The sequence below is a fragment of the Thermobia domestica genome, chromosome 6, assembly GCF_964235325.1.
Source record: "Thermobia domestica chromosome 6, izTheDome1.hap1.1, whole genome shotgun sequence".
In the NCBI taxonomy this organism is placed as follows: domain Eukaryota; kingdom Metazoa; phylum Arthropoda; class Insecta; order Zygentoma; family Lepismatidae; genus Thermobia; species Thermobia domestica.
The window spans coordinates 312444628-312458467 of NC_137459.1; positions in this window are offsets into that span (position 1 = coordinate 312444628).

Sequence of the window (13840 nt, forward strand, 5' to 3'; positions counted from 1 at the left end):
TGTTTGCTATCAAAAGGCTCACAGTTGCCGTCACATTATTTGCGCAAGCCGTCAGAATGCTCACATTAAGAAAAAAAAAGTGCTCATAGTTGCCGACCATTCGTTCATAATTGCCGACCAAGGCCTCACAGTTGCCGCCAAAACGTTCATAGTTGCCGACTATTCGTTCATAATTGCCGACCAAAGGACTCACAGTTGCCGTCAAAACGCTCATAGTTGCCGACTACTCGCTCATAATTGCCGACCAATGCCTCACAGTTGCCTACAAAACGCTCATAGTTGCCGACTTTTCATTCATAGTCCACGACATAAAAGTTTATAGTTCCCGACTAATGGCTCACAGTTGCCGTCACAATCGTCACAAAAGGCGTCACAATGCTCACACTTGCCGTCAAAGCGCTCATAGTTGCCGAATATTTGTTCATAATTGCGGACATAGGCCTCACAGTTGCCGTCAAAACGCTCATAGTTGCCGACATTTCGTTGATAATTGCGGACAATGGGCTCATAGTTAATCACATACTCGTTCGTGCTCATCTTCAAAATAATCACACTTGCCTTCAGAATGTTCACACGTACTTTCAAAATGCTCACACTCGCTTACACGATGCTCATAGTTGCCGATTTTAATTCATAATACTGATAATGTAAGTTAAATGGTTCATGGTTGCTCTCAAAAGTCTCACAGTTGCGGTCAGATTTTTCACACAAGCCGTCATAATGCTCAAATTTAAAAAAAAAAGTGCTCATAGTTGCCGACCAAGGCCTCACAGTTGCCGTCAAAACGCTCATAGTTGCCGACTTTTCGTTCATAATTGCCGACGAAGGCCTCACAGTTGCCGTCAAAACGTTCATAGTTGCCGACTATTCGTTCATAATTGCCGACCAAGGCCTCACAGTTGCCATCAAAACGCTCATAGTTGCCGACTTTTCGTTCATAATTGCGTACAAAGGGCTCATAGTTGAATACTTAATGCTTCCAGCTCATCTTCAAAATACTCATAGCTGCCTTCAGAATGTTCACACGTAGTTTCAAAATGCTCACATTCGCTTCCACGATGCTCATAGTTGCCGCCTTTTCATTCATAATATCTAACATACTCCTGATAGTGTAGGTTAAATGGTTCATGGTTGCTATCAAAAGGCTCACAGTTCCCGTCACATTATTTGCACAAGCCGTCAGAGTGCTCACATTAAGAAAAAAAGTGCTCATAGTTGCCGACCATTCGTTCATAATTGCTGACCAAGGCCTCACAATTGCCGTCAAAACGCTCATAGTTGCCGACTTTTCGTTCATAATTGCCGACCAAGGCCTCATAGTTGCCGTCAAAACGTTCATAGTTGAAGACTATTCGTTCATAATTGCCGACCAAGGCCTCACAGTTGCCGTCAAAACGCTCATAGTTGCCGACTACTCGCTCATAATTGCAGACCAATGCCTCACAGTTGCCGTCAAAACGCTCATAGTTGCCGACTTTTCGTTCATAATTGCGTACAAAGGGCTCATAGTTGCCTACATAATAATTCGTGCTCAACTTCAAAATACTCACAGTTGTCTTCAGAATGTTCCCACGTAGTTTCAAGATGCTCACACTCGCTTACACGATGGTCATAGTTGCAGACTTTTTATTCATAATGCTGATAGTGTAAGTTAAATGGTTCATGGTTGCTGTCAAAAGTCTCACAGTAGCGGTAAGATTTTTCACACAAACCGTCAGAATGCTCACATTTAAAAAAAAAGTGCTCATAGTTGCCGACCAAGGCCTCACAGTTGCCGTCAAAACGCTCATAGTTGCCGACAATTTGTTCATAATTGCCGACCAAGGCCTCACAGTTGCCGTCAAAACGCTCATAGTTCCCGACTATTCGTTCATAATTGCCGACCAAGGCCTCACAGCTGCCGTCAAAACGCTCATAGTTGCCGAGTATCCGTTCATAATTGCCGACCAATGCCTCACAGTTGCCGTCAAAACGCTCATAGTTTCCGACTATCCGTTCATAATTGCCGACCAATGCCTCACAGTTGCCTTCAAAACGCTCATAGTTGCCGACTTTTCATTTAAAATATCTAACATACTGCTGATGGTGTAACTTAAATGTTTCATGGTTGCTGTGAAAAGCCTCACAGTTTCCGTCAGAATGATTACGCAAACCGTCAGAATTCTCAAATTTTAAAAAAAAGTGCTCATAGTTGCCGACTATTCGTTCATAATTGCCTACCAAGGCCTCACAGTTGCCGTCAAAACGTTCATAGTTTCCGACTTTTCGTTCATAATTGCGGACAAAGGGCTCATAGTTTCCTACATAATGTTTCGTGCTCATCCTCAGAATACACACAGCTGCCTTCAGAATGTTCACGCGTACTTTCAAAATGCTCACACTTGCTTCCACGATGCTCATAGTTGCCGACTTTTCATTCATAATATCTAACACACTGCTGATAGTGTAACTTAAATGGTTCATGGTTGGTGTCAGAAGCCTCACAGTTTCTGTTACAATGCTCACGCAAAACGTGAGAATTCTCACATTTTAAAAAAAAAAGTGCTCATAGTTGCCGACTATTTGTTCATAATTGCCGACCAAGGACTCACAGTTGCCGTCAAAACGCTCATAGTTGCCGACTTTTCGTTCATAATTGCGTACAAAGGGCTCATAGTTGAATACTTAATGGTTCCAGCTCATCTTCAAAATACTGATAGCTGCCTTCAGAATGTTCACACGTACTTTCAAAATGCTCACATTCGCTTCCACGATGCTCATAGTTGCCGCCTTTTCATTCATAATATCTAACATACTCCTGATAGTGTAGGTTAAATGGTTCATGGTTGCTATCAAAAGGCTCACAGTTCCCGTCACATTATTTGCACAAGCCGTCAGAATGCTCACATTAAGAAAAAAAGTGCTCATAGTTGCCGACCATTCGTTCATAATTGCTGACCAAGGCCTCACAATTGCCGTCAAAACGCTCATAGTTGCCGACTTTTCGTTCATAATTGCCGACCAAGGCCTCATAGTTGCCGTCAAAACGTTCATTGTTGAAGACTATTCGTTCATAATTGCCGACCAAGGCCTCACAGTTGCCGTCAAAACGCTCATAGTTGCCGACTACTCGCTCATAATTGCAGACCAATGCCTCACAGTTGCCGTCAAAACGCTCATAGTTGCCGACTTTTCGTTCATAATTGCGTACAAAGGGCTCATAGTTGCCTACATAATAATTCGTGCTCAACTTCAAAATACTCACAGTTGTCTTCAGAATGTTCCCACGTAGTTTCAAGATGCTCACACTCGCTTACACGATGGTCATAGTTGCAGACTTTTTATTCATAATGCTGATAGTGTAAGTTAAATGGTTCATGGTTGCTGTCAAAAGTCTCACAGTAGCGGTAAGATTTTTCACACAAACCGTCAGAATGCTCACATTTAAAAAAAAGTGCTCATAGTTGCCGACCAAGGCCTCACAGTTGCCGTCAAAACGCTCATAGTTGCCGACAATTTGTTCATAATTGCCGACCAAGGCCTCACAGTTGCCGTCAAAACGCTCATAGTTGCCGACTATTCGTTCATAATTGCCGACCAAGGCCTCACAGCTGCCGTCAAAACGCTCATAGTTGCCGAGTATCCGTTCATAATTGCCGACCAATGCCTCACAGTTGCCGTCAAAACGCTCATAGTTTCCGACTATCCGTTCATAATTGCCGACCAATGCCTCACAGTTGCCGTCAAAACGCTCATAGTTGCCGACTTTTCATTTAAAATATCTAACATACTGCTGATGGTGTAACTTAAATGTTTCATGGTTGCTGTGAAAAGCCTCACAGTTTCCGTCAGAATGCTTACGCAAACCGTCAGAGTTCTCACATTTTAAAAAAAAGTGCTCATAGTTGCCGACTATTCGTTCATAATTGCCGACCAAGGCCTCACAGTTGCCGTCAAAACGTTCATAGTTGCCGACTTTTCATTTAAAAATATCTAACATACTGCTGATGGTGTAAGTTAAATGGTTCATGGTTGCTGTCAAAAGCCTCACAGTTTCCGTGAGAATGCTTACGCAAACCGTCAGAATTCTCAAATTTTAAAAAAAGTGCTCATAGTTGCCGACTATTCGTTCATAATTGCCTACCAAGGCCTCACAGTTGCCGTCAAAACGTTCATAGTTTCCGACTTTTCGTTCATAATTGCGGACAAAGGGCTCATAGTTTCCTACATAATGTTTCGTGCTCATCCTCAGAATACACACAGCTGCCTTCAGAATGTTCACGCGTACTTTCAAAATGCTCACACTTGCTTCCACGATGCTCATAGTTGCCGACTTTTCATTCATAATATCTAACACACTGCTGATAGTGTAACTTAAATGGTTCATGGTTGGTGTCAGAAGCCTCACAGTTTCTGTTACAATGCTCACGCAAAACGTGAGAATTCTCACATTTTAAAAAAAAAGTGCTCATAGTTGCCGACTATTTGTTCATAATTGCCGACCAAGGACTCACAGTTGCCGTCAAAACGCTCATAGTTGCCGACTTTTCGTTCATAATTGCGTACAAAGGGCTCATAGTTGCCTACATAATGGTTCGTGCTCATCTTCAAAATACTCACAGTTGCCTTCAGAATGTTCAAATGTAATTTCAAAATGCTCACACTCGCTTCCATGATGCTCATAGTTGCCGACTTTTCATTCATAATATCTAACATATTGCTGATACTGTAAGTTAAATGGTTCATGGTTGCTGTGAAAAGTCTCACAGTTGCGGTCAGATTATTCGCACAAACCGTCAGAGTGCTCACGTTAAAAAAAATGTGCTCATAGTTGCCGACTATTCGTTCATAATTGCCGACCAATGCCTCACAGTTGCCGACAAAACGTTCATATTTGCCGACTTTTCGTTCATAATTGCGGACAAAGGGCTCATAGTTGCCTACATAATGTTTCGTGCTTATCTTCAAAATACTCACAGTTGCCTTCACAATGTTCACACGTACTTTCAAAATGCTCACACTCGCTTCCACGATGGTCATAATTGCCGACTTTTTATTCATAATGCTGATAGTGTAAGTTACATGGTTGATGGTTGCTGTCAAAAGTCTCATAGTTGCGGTCAGATTCTTGACACAAGCCGTCAGAATGCTCACATTCAAAAAAAAATGTGCTCATAGTTGCCGACTATTTGCTCATAATTGCCGACCAACTCCTCACAGTTGCCGTCAGAACGCTCATAGTTGCCGACTTTTCGTTCATAATTGCGTACAAAACGCTCATAGTTGCCTACTTAATGGTTCCAGCTCATCTTCAAAATACTCATAGTTGCCTTCAGAATGTTCACACGTAGTTTCAAAATGCTCACACTCTCTTACACAATGCTCATAGTTCCCGACGTTTCATTCATAATGCTGATAGTGTAAGTTAAATGGTTCACGGTTGCTGTGAAAAGTCTCACAGTTTCGGCCGGATTCTTCAGACAAATCCGTGATAATCCTCACATTAGAAAAGAAAATATGCTCATATTTGCCGACCATTCGTTCATAATTGCCGACCAAGGCCTCACAGTTGCCGTCAAGACGCTCATAATTGCCGACTATCTGTTCATAATTGCCGACCAATGCCTCACAGTTGCCGTCAAAACGCTCATAGTTGCCGACTTTTCGTTCATAATTGCGGACAAAGGGCTCATAGTTGCCCACATACTGGTTCGTGCTCATCTTCAAAATACTCACAGTTGCCTTCAGAATGTTCAGACGTAGTTTCAAAATGCTCACACTCTCTTACACAATGCTCATAGTTGCCGACTTTTCATTCATAATGCTGATAGTGCGAGTTAAATGGTTCACGGTTGCTGTGAAAAGTCTCACAGTTGCGGCCAGATTATTCAGACAAGCCGTGATAATCCTCACATTAGAAAAAAAAATGTGCTCATAGTTGCCGACCATTCGTTCATAATTGCCGACCAAGGCCTCACAGTTGCCGTCAAAACGCTCATAGTTGCCGACTATGTGTTCATAATTGTCGACCAATGCCTCACAGTTGCCGTCAAAACGCTCATAGTTGCCGACATTTCGTTCATAATTGCGTACAAAGGGCTCATAGTTGGCCACATACTGATTCGTGCTCATCCTAAAAATACTCACAGTTGCCTTCAGAATGCTCACACGTAGTTTCAAAATGCCCACACTCTCTTACACAATGCTCATAGTTGCCGACTTTTCATTCATAATGCTGATAGTGTAAGTTAAATGGTTCACAGTTGCTGTGAAAAGTCTCACAGTTGCGGCCAGATTCTTCAGACAAGCCGTGATAATCCTCACATTAGAAAAAAAAGTGCTCATAGTTGCCGACCATTCGTTCATAATTGCCGACCAAGGCCTCATAGTTGCCGTCAAAACGCTCATAGTTGCCGACTATGTGTTCATAATTGCCGACCAACGCCTCACAGTTGCCGTCAAAACGCTCATAGTTGCCGACTTTTTGTTCATAATTGCGGACAAAGGGCTCATAGTTTCCTACATAATGTTTCGTGCTCATCCTCAGAATACACACAGCTGCCTTCAGAATGTTCACGCGTACTTTCAAAATGCTCACACTCGCTTCCACGATGCTCATAGTTGCCGACTTTTCATTCATAATATCTAACATACTGCTGATAGTGTAACTTAAATGGTTCACGGTTGGTGTCAAAAGCCTCACAGTTTCTGTCACAATGCTCACGCAAAACGTGAGATTTCTCAGATTAAAAAAAAAGTGCTCATAGTTGCCGACTATTCGTTCATAATTGCCGACCAAGGCCTCACAGTTGCCGTCAAAACGTTCGTAGTTGTCGACTTTTCCTTCATAATTGCGGACAAACGGCTCATAGTTGCCTACATAATGTTTCGTGCTTATCTTCAAAATACTCACAGTTGCCTTCAGAATGTTCACACGTACTTTCAAAATGCTCACACTCGCTTCCTCGATGGTCGTAGTTGCCGACTTTTTATTCATAATGCTGATAGTGTAAGTTACATGGTTGATGATTGCTGTCAAAAGTCTCATAGTTGCGGTTAGATTCTTGACACAAGCCGTCAGAATGCTCACATTCAAAAAAAGAAAAAATGTGCTCATAGTTGCCGACTATTTGCTCATAATTGCCGACCAAGGCCTCATAGTTGCCGTCAAAACGCTCATAGTTGCCGACTATGTGTTCATAATTGCCGACCAACTCCTCACAGTGGCCGTCAAAACGCTCATAGTTGCCGACTTTTCGTTCATAATTGCGGACAAAGGGCTCATATTTGCCTACATATTCGTTCGTGCTCATCTTCAAAATACTTACAGCTGCCTTCAGAATCTTCACACGTACTTTCAAAATGCTCACACTCGTTTCCACGATGCTCATAGTTGCCGACTTTTCATTCATAATATCTAACATACTGCTGATAGTGTAACTTAAATGGTTCATGGTTGTTGTCGAAAGCCTCACAGTTTCTGTCACAATGCTCACGCAAGCCGTCAGAATGTTCGCATTAAAAAAAAAAGTGCTCATAGTTGCCGACCATTCGTTCATAATTGCCGACCAAGGTCTCACAGTTGCATTCAAAACGCTCATAGTTGCCTACTTTTCGTTGATAATTGCGGATATGGGGCTAACAATTGAAAACATAATTCTTCATGCTTATCTTGAAAATACTCGCAGTTTGCTCCAGAAAGTTCACACGTGCTTTCAAGGTGCTCACACTCGCTTTCACGCTGCTCATAGTTGCCGACTTTTCGTTCATAATTGCCGACCAAGGCCTCACAGTTGCCGTCTAAGCGCTCATAGTTGCCGACTTTTTGTTGATAATTTCGGTTATGGGGCTCACAATTGAAAGCATAATTCTTCATGCTTATCTTGAAAATACTCGCAGTTTGCTTCAGAATGTTCACACGTGCTTTCAAAGTGCTCACACTAGTTCTCATGATGCTCATAGTTGCCGACTTTTTGTTCATAATTGCCGACCAAAGCCTCACAGTTGCCGTGAACACGCTCATAGTTGCCGACTTTTCGTTCATAATTTTGGACATGGGCTCACATTTGCCGTCAGATGGTTCACGCTACAGCGGTACTTGGGCAATGAGTATTTCTTTATATGTACTAACATAGGTTAATTTCGAAGAAGTTAGTTAAAAATATACAATTATCAAATATACAAAAAAAAAAAGATATTCATATGTCATAAAATAATAAGGTTTTCAATATCTAGTTGGCAGGCAATCAGATAAATTATATATATATATATATATATATATATATATATATATATATATGTATATATAAAATGGAGAGAAACCATGTAATGGAAACATTGTTACTTTGATGTGGCTCGTATGTATTATAAGAAAATAAGGAACCAAGGCTACAGCGAATTGTATTTTATCGTTGTAACACTAGCCGTCAAACTGCTCACACTTGCCGTCAAAATTCTTATACATGTCCTCAAAATTTATAAAATTACTAAATGTGGTAAGAAAAAAAAAAGCAACGAAGGCTTTACGTATACGACGCCTTTCACACCCGCAAATTATGAGGCACTTCCTGTAGAGTTATAATGGCCATATTTGACGAAACTGTAGCCTTTCGGGAGTAAGTCACTGGAAAATTTCCAAAAGTGAATATTTTGAATGTTTAGTTGGTTTAAAGGGGCGATGAAGATATTTCCCATATTATTTAAATGGACGGTTTTGCGGACCTATAATCTGAAATTTTAGGTACTTTTCATAAAACTTTGAAATTCCGTATACTTGTACGTTTTCGTAAGTCTTACCTAGTTGGATAAGTATATATATATATATATATTTCCAAGTTTAGCGTGGTTTTATGCGGAACTCAAAAAAATTCCCATGTTATTTCTATGAAACACCTTTGACATCCCAAAATTATTGGGCACTTCCTGTAGGGCTACAATAACTAATTTCGACATGATTGTAGATTGTCGGGACTAACCAACAGGAAAATTGCCAAAAGTGAATATTTTTAACTTTTAAGAGGTCTAAAGAGGAAATGAAGAAATTCCCCATGTTATTTAAATGGGCCTTTATTTGGACTTGTAATCTCAAAGTTTAGTTACTTGTAATTGGAACACAAACGAGAAATTCGGTATTCTTGTACGTTTTCATTAGCGTTACCTAAGTAAATCAGTACAAAGTAAAAATTTTCAACTTTAGAGTGGTTTTATGGGGAATTGAAAAGTCTTTCTCATGTCATTTATATGGGACGTCTTCTGCACGCCAAAATGTTCGGTTAATTGTGGCAGGATTGCAATGATGAAATTTAGCATAATTGTAGGCTTTCCAGACTAAGCTACAGCAAAATTGCCAAAAGTGAATATTTTTAATGTTTAAGGGGTCTAAAGGAGGATGAAGAAATCTCCATGCTATTTAAATAGGCGTTTTCTTGGGATCCAAAATCTTATCTTTTAATTAGTTGAAATAGTAAAGTAAACTTGAAATTCCCTAGAATTGTGAGAATAAGAGGTGCAAGGGCGAAATACCTTCAAAAGGAGGGGCTTTGTGGGCGAAGCCACAAGCTAACCAAAATAAACTTTTGTTTGTCTTTTACCGAAGGTTTGAAAAGTTTTCGACTAAGAGAGGTGTAGCTGTGCACGAAGATGTGTTGACATTGTGCGGAAAAGTGGAAAGAAGAAAAATAGTGATAAGCGAAAAAAAATAATAATAATAATAACATAAATTTTATTTAATCATATACTTTACTCTTTCAATGGGTGAACAATAATAGAGTATGAAAGTAAATTAGAGTAAATTTATATTTCGCTCACACTTGAGGTCATTTTTATTCGAAACTAAGCTTTTGCACTACTATAAGGAAACTATTCAAAACTGAGAAGTGCAATTTCTACAACAAGTGTACCTGGATATTATGCGTTCGAGTACGTGTAAGGAATTATTGTATCTGCACTTTTGTACAAGAAAAGATACTCTAAATTGTTGTAGAAATTTGAAAATTTGACGGCAAACAGAGCCCACGCTTAACGTCAACACCGCCCGTGAGAGTACATAATTTGATATCTTTTTTTCTTTTCTTTCATTTTTTCTTTCTTTCCATTTTCTTTCTTTTTCTTTTCTTTTTTTTCTTCTCAACAGAAAGAAAACTAGTAAAACTAGAGAAGAGAAATCTCTACCGAGAATGTACGAAAACATTTTTTTTTATCGAAGCAGGTGGAAGGAATCATCGGATCAAAAAGCTCAAAGTTGAAATGAGGATCCTCACACAAGCCGTGAAAATGCTCATAGTTGCCCACAATTCGTTCATAATTGCGGACATAGAGCTCTCAGTTACCATGAGAAGGTTCACACTAGCCGTCAAAATCCTCACACTTGCCGTCAAAACGATCATAGTTGCCGACTTTTCGTTCATAATTGCGGATATAGGGCTCATAGTTGAAAACATAATTTTTCATGCTTATCTTCAAAATACTCGCAGTTGGCTTCACAATGTTCACACGTGCTTTCAAAGTGCTCACACTCGCTTTCATGATGCTCATAGTTGCCGACTTTTTGTTCATAATTGCCGACCTATGGCTCACAGTTGCCGTCAAAACGCTCATAGTTGCCGACTTTTCGTTCATATTTGCGAATATAGGGCTCACAATTGAAAACATAATTTTTCATGCTTATCTTCAAAATACTCACAGTTGACTTCAGAATGTTCACAGGTGCTTCCAAAGTGCTCACACTCGCTTTCACGATGCTCATAGTTGCCGACTTTTCGTTCATATTTGCGAATATAGGGCTCACAATTGAAAACATAATTTTTCATGCTTATCTTCAAAATACTCGCAGTTGGCTTCAGAATGTTCACAGGTGCTTCCAAAGTGCTCACACTCGCTTTCACGATGCTCATAGTTGCCGACTTTTGTTCATAATTGCCGACCCAGGGCTCACAGTTGCCGCCAAACGCTCATAGTTGCCGACTTTTCGTTCATATTTGCGAATATAGGGCTCACAATTGAAAACATAATTTTTCATGCTTATCTTCAAAATACTCACAGTTGACTTCAGAATGTTCACAGGTGCTTCCAAAGTGCTCACACTCGCTTTCACGATGCTCATAGATGCCGACTTTTCGTTCATAATTGCGGACTAAAGTCTCATAGGTGGCAACATAATGGTTCATGGTTGCCGTCAATATGCCCAAAGTTGAACACGTATCTCCCATGGAAAACTTTAACCGCTTATCGCCATGAGAGCTCAAAATCCAGCCTAAAGTTGAAATTGAACGCTGTCAGCGGAATCAAAACCTGGAGGATTTTTTTTTTTTTACAAGGGAGCGTTCAATGGAATTCCGTAATATGAAATAAACTGAATATTCGTGTGAACGAGCATGAAAATTAGGACCTCTTTTATGCGTGTACTTAAGGGATGAGCTAAGTGACTGATGACAGATATGTTGGAATGTGAATGTCGATGAACCGAATAACATATCGTTGTTAATTCACAGATACATTAGGAGAGAGTGGTCTACTACTCCACGATTACGTGCACGCATGGAGAGCGCACCCGCGGCCTTCCAGCCTATTTGTCGGACAGGTTCCACCAAACAAGGCACCCTGCCCATTGTTCCTCTTTCTTGTTCTTCGGTTTCTGTGCATTATGTACACTGTCAAGATCTGTCCCTCAATCCTGGCGCCGAAGCGTGTATCCCTTATTCATTAAGGGGGTGGGATACGCCCACCTCGCGGCATCACCGAAGTTTTGCCTACCAGTTCCCTACTGGTGGAGGCGGTCCTGCTAGCGAGTCAGGCCCTACCATGCTCTGCAGGCATAGCGCCCGAGCGTTTCAAGGCAAGCTCACCTCCCCCATACGCTCACCGTTACCCAGGTTCCTGGGATTAGCTCCCGCATGGTACCGAATCCCACGGTATGACCACAGCCCGGCAGAGTCCAACCCAATCCGGGAACCCCAGGCAATGCCCGAGGGGGCTCGAGTCCCGGCCCTGCCTACCTCTATCGTTCAACTGGCAACCGCCGTGTGTAGAGGTACCACACACACGTCAAGATGCTCGTGCATCTCATCCCGGATCCAATGGTACGTGTCATCACCATTTGGGTTTGGTGCCAGCCCATTCCTGCAGAGTTTCTTTCCTTTGGCAGTTCATGACCGTTGCCCAGATTCCTGGGGTTGGCCGCTCTCCGCCTCCGGTCCGTCCCTCGGCAGGTTGGATTCTGACACTCCCCCCCCCCGGTAGGATCGCCCAAGCAATACGGGGCTACCTCTCTTTTACGTGTTGAGGTACCACGAACACGTTGAGATACTTGGTATCTCCTCCCAGACCCAATGGTACGTGTAAGCCACCATTTGGGAGAAGGGCCGTGGCCACTGCTCTCCCCCGGTAGGGCCGCCCGTAAGAGCTACCTCACTTGTTACCGTGTTGAGGTACCACGTACACTACCAGACCCAATGGCACGTGTTAATCGCCCATTTGGGATCGGTTTCCCTCATCCCCTGGCAGGGTTATGGGGTCGAGCCTTTTGAGACATTTCCCCTAGCGGAGGTTAATGCTCCTTGTCCTGTCTGCTTGCGTGTAGGAGTTCGTCCAGTATTTTAGGTCTTCCGACCAGTCATTTGTTTATCGCTCCAAGTTGGAGTTCGTTAAGATACGCTATTTACACTATGTACAGTTTTCACTCCTGTGGCAGACGCTCGTCAATTCCATGATCTCTTGGGAGGATACCTCGTCTCTGTCGTAGCAATGCACAGTATCTCGCTTTATAAAAGTCTGATACTGCACTTGCGAGCTTCCCCATGTCACTGCATTGTGCTTCAGAACGCAAGATGTCCCTTAGCGGTATATGCAGTAACCTTTCTCTTTCCACAGGGCAAACCTGCTGGACAAGTTCACAGTCCATAACAGTGTGCTCAGGCGTACCTAGGGCACGTCCGCACTCACACTGTGCCACTGCCACTAACCCCATGTCATGGAGTTTTGCATTGTATGGACCATGTCCTGTTGCAAAATGTACAAGGCCTTTTACTGGGGTCAAGTGCTTCAGGAGCAGCCGTTCAGCCACATCCGGTAGCACGTCGTGGATTCTTCTTCCCTTTTCGGAGGTGTCCCATTCCCTTTGCCAGGCTGCCAGTATGCCGGCCCTTGTTTCTGCCTTGGAAGTGCAGAGGTGGCCTATTAGGTCAACAGTTTTTTCAGGTTCCCCACGCCTGATCCAGTAGTTGGCAGCTCGCTCCAATATTCTAAGGTGAACTGGTATTATTCCCAGTGCTACGCAGAGTGCTTCGCCAGGAGTCGTCCTGTATGCACCGCTTAATCGTTGTAAGATTGAGCGTTGTACTCTGTTGACCCTGCTTTTGTTGTCACTTCGCTCAACAAGTCTATGTGCCCAGGTACTAGCTGCGTAAGCCAGCACCGAGGTCCACAGACTGTCATTGTACATTCTGATTTGGCTAGGGTGGAGCTGGAACCGTCTTCCTCCCAATGAAAGAATCCTTTGTGCGATGTTACTTGCTCGGTTGCAGATGTAGTCGATATGCCTTTGCATATTGAGTGATTCATCGAGAACCACTCCTAGGTATTTTGTTATCCGTACTCGCTTTATGGTCTGTCTGCCTAGTTTGAGAATTGGATCCCTAAGGAGCTTCTCCCCAAACAGCATGTAGACCGTCTTGTTGACTGAAACAGTCAATTTGTTGGATCTGCACCATATATCGAGGCACTGCAATATTGCGTTTCCGTTTTCCTCTATCTCTCTGCGGGAGGCTCCTCCCGTGAGTACTAGCAAGTCATCCGCAAAAGCCACGAGATCCACTGTCTCTGGCATGCTTAATAGCTCCGTTAGGAGAGGTTCAGTCGCCACATC